Source organism: Limulus polyphemus, unplaced genomic scaffold (assembly GCF_000517525.1).
Source record: "Limulus polyphemus unplaced genomic scaffold, Limulus_polyphemus-2.1.2 Scaffold850, whole genome shotgun sequence".
Lineage (NCBI taxonomy): Eukaryota > Metazoa > Arthropoda > Merostomata > Xiphosura > Limulidae > Limulus > Limulus polyphemus.
In genome coordinates, this window is record NW_013666460.1 from 154904 (window position 1) to 159088 (window position 4185).

The 4185-nt window shown below is 34.5% G+C and overlaps 1 protein-coding gene across 1 annotated transcript in view; it reads left to right on the forward strand.

Moving 5' to 3' along the window:
• The first annotated feature begins 2001 nt into the window (after nt 1-2001).
• LOC106460860 (zinc finger E-box-binding homeobox 1-like) overlaps nt 2002-4185 on the forward strand; it is a 6344-nt gene continuing 4160 nt past the window's right edge. The window contains exon 1 of the mRNA XM_022387667.1: nt 2002-2128. The gene's annotated coding sequence lies outside the window, so the exon portion shown is untranslated. The remainder of the gene's footprint in view (nt 2129-4185) is intronic.

Consider the following 4185-nt stretch of genomic DNA (forward strand, 5'->3'; position numbering starts at 1 on the left):
TCACCATAGTTTAATGACAAATGATGTATATATGTATTATTATTTTCGCAAACACATTGTTCACATGCATTCAGCGTAGTATTTATTTAAAACCCATGCTTTTTTTTTTATGTGTCGTAATTAGCTTGGAGACGATTCCCAGAGAGAAATTGAAAGCTTGCTCAGTGGTATTAAACGAAGACGGTCTGTTACTCCGAAGGCTTTATAGTTCGAAGATGTAAGTTTGTTTGTTTTTTAACAGTTAAAATGTTAAATTTTCATTTGAGATTGCGTTAATCTACTATGGACCCATGAATTTGTTTATTCATTCACATTTGACTTGTATCGCGACAACCCAAAATCTGTGATTATTGAACCTTCAGAATACTGGACGGTCACCATATTGAACGCGGAGAAAAAAAAATCAGATTGAGTTATTCATAGATAAGTCTTATTTTACCGATTTCCTTTTCATTATATTATTATCATTATTTCTTTTTTAGATAAAGTTTGTTAAATTTGCATTGGTTTTTCAGCCTTTTGTCCGTCTGAGCAGTTGTTGAACTTGTCATGTGTGTTTTCCTTCGGTAATGCTCGCAAGCCATATTTTTATTTCTGTATTTTAAAAATGTTATCTGACTACGTAGGTCTATTCGCCGGTACCTTTGTGTGATTTTTTTTTAACCTACGCAGCGCCTACGGATACAATTTCCCTGGTGTTTGTGCTAGGCCTACATTTTCAGGGTTAGCTACACTATCTTTACTCAGAAATAACGTTAGGTGGTCAGTATGCTTCATGCCCGGTTGTAGATACATAAATGTATGTATGTGTATATATATATATATATATATATATGTGTGTGTGTGTGTGTGTATAAGTATATATGACAAAAGTATGTTTTGCGAATGCGTGCGTGAGTGCAAAAAAGGAGCTGTATAAAGGAGACCAGAATTCCAATTCATGTTACAGAACACCCCTCGCTCCAGGGTAAGGAAATGTCTTTCTTACTAAAAATAGCTAAGACTTGCAGTAAAGGGACGGTGGGCAGTATTCTGTATCCTTTCATTCCTTCCTGCCAATTTTTTGTGTGAAAGCATATTGTGTTCAAGGTCATGAAGTTTGTCTTGAGGCATGTGACAGCTCTTAATGTGTGTGTGCACGCGCGATCAAAGAATACTACAACGAGGCTTATCCAGATGGAGTAAAAATAGAGGTATGGACGCACAGGACTTTAGAATATAACATTTAACTATTTAGCTGCCATGCCTTCTAGGTAATATCCTATTAATACCTTCCTACTAACACCTTCAGTTATGTCGTGTCCACACTGACTCTAAATTATATACATCTTGATTCCCTCTCATTTGCATGAAATGGTAAACCACTGAACCTGGTTTCGTACTTTAACTGATGGTTGGTACGAACAGAAACTTCCGGAAGGTTATTGGTCTCAATTAAAGGTTCTTACGAATGGTGTTAGAGCATATGTGGTTGTTTAAGAAGATAATCCGATATTAAAAATCATTCAAAGTTATTTGAATACCTGTATACTTTTTAGTACTGGCCACAGCTTGAAAGTCATTGTTACTTATGTACCGATGCCAGTATTTCAGTCCTGTATAACTTATTCAAGAATCATTATTGCCTAATCACTATATCATTGTTTAAAGCTCATTCCAAATTATATCATAATGATATCAATAAAGATGTTACGCAGGGTATCTGTTGTAGTAGTATGAGTGGAAGTTAGGATAATTATAGTTATTTGTTGGACAGTGTGTTTTGAATCCTCAAATTGCTTTCGGCTACCGTCTTATCTTGGAAGTAGTGAAACACCACAACAGCGCTTTCATAAGCTTTCAGTGCCTCTGGATATAGAATAACCGACCTAAATTTCTTTTGAAATCGTTCCATTTTTTTTTACCCCTTTGCCATACCCCGAAAATGACACGTGACCTTACTATCTGTGTCTCTTCCACGAAATCCGGATGTCAGGAATCCCTACAAACGAAACAACGCCAGAAGTCGAACGGCACGGGAACGTGATTCTTCTTAACAGTGGCCTAGTTTCGTTTAAGGACCCTTCATTCCTTATCGTATTGACCACAGCTGCATAGACCTAACTGACCACGGCTGTAAACCAAAACAGTGAGTATCGAAACTAATGGGTTCAGTTAATGACAGACCGAGAATTTGTTTGAGTTTCAGTTTGCCCTTCATTCTTTCCTCCCTCGAGTTCAGCTAATTTAGTCGGACACTGAGTAGCCTATTCCTCATACAATTCCCATTTGAAAGCTGTCTTAGTTGTTTATCAACCAAATAACCTTTAATTGGTTGAAATTCAACGAACACTCATTTAGTTTTCCAACCACGTTCGTAGTTTTTTGGGGTTTTTAATGTGCACAATTAAAAAAAATTTTAACTGGATACTTACAAAGCCATAAGATTGTAATCCGATTAAGTAACACCGAAAAGTTTCTCTTTTACTTTTAACTCCTATAATAAAAACATTTTGAATATTGATATTATAATCGTATAATTCCAGAAAGAAAAGAAAACTAATTGCATGAAAGAGACAATGTGATCGCTCGCAACAACATGTTTACCTCTGTTTTGTGTCTTCTTTTCTTATAACAATATGGCTGTATTTAGTTATTGTTTTTGTCGCAGGATGACCTTGGAAATGTGATGGTTTAATATATGCTCGTTACGTATGCTCATAAGAAACAAACAGTAGGGAAGGAAATTGCTAACTTTTATCACTACAGTGGAGCACGTGATGTTGCTACACATCCATAGTATGGACAAAAACTAAGCACCTCGTGACCTTTAACCAGGGAGGGATGTTTACTGTGATCAAAGTAAACAATAACTTAACGTTCCTTCTGAGACTTGTAGTCCAGCACAACGTCATTACTCTTAACAGGTAGTGATAACGTGTTTTGTTTTTTTCAAAGGAAGAAAGATTGTCATGTAAGGCGACTTTTGTGTCTGCCCTACTCATTGTCGTCATCTTTACTAATGATCGTTAAACTGAAGATAAGAAGTTAATTAGTAGTTTTGCATTTTTCCATTACATGTGCTAATGGATTTATCAACACGAATTTTTTACCTGACATGTTTGGTCTGAGCTGTCCTAAATGATACTTGATATTATTTGGCCTAGGAGTTTTGTTTTTAATTAATAAGATTTTCTACAATATGTCTATATAGTGTAGGCCAATAATACTTTCACAAAAGTGCCATTGCTATTCTGCAGTTACTTAGAGGTTAAATAACACTACTGTAGACTTAAAAAATTTTATACAATTATCCGTATAATAACCAACAGTATTATCATAATTTGTAATTTTGATTTGGGTCACATATGAATTATGTAGTTTTAGAATGGTTCATTAATTATTAGTATGTTCATGGGAGTTTCAAGTTTTGTTTACATTTTACGAGAAACTGTATTATATAATATTGTAACGTTTTCTGTCGTTGGCCGGGTTCTTTTTATTTATTCAGTAAAAATAATGCAAAGTCCGTCCACATAACGAAAAAGAAAACGTTTTATTTCTTCTACCACAAGTTGTAGAAGCAAGTTGCTAGTATGTTAATTAACAATGTTCTCCTGTAGTTCTGGTATGATTATGAATAAGATATTAGATTTTAGAACTTATGAGTGAAAATAAAGAATATGTTATGTATTAAACACACTACATCTGGTGTATCTCGTGCCGTCGAGGCCTTTTGACCAGTACCAGTGCCCGTCAGACAGACACTTAACGGTAAATTTGCTTAAATTACTATGTCGTTTTTAAACATGATTTTTAGCTTACGATTTTGCCCTGGGTTACCAATAAAACAAGTAGCAGCGCTGCTGTCGTTCTGAATTGATTCGTATCTATGTGATTATTATTGTAGGTTTAATGTTTGGCACTTAGTTACAAGCTAGAAGTATACCTATAAGTAAAACATTGGTTATGCATTACTCATTACTTTTGGAACAAATATGTCTCGAATAAGTTATTTTTAAGAAACTAAATATTTCAAAATTCTTCAAGATGGTGTATGATGTTTCTTTTCAACACACACACACACACACACACACACACACACACACACACACACACACACATATATATATATATGTATAGTATTGTATGTATGTATATGTATGTATGTATGTATAGTATATATTGTATATTAGTATTAGTTAT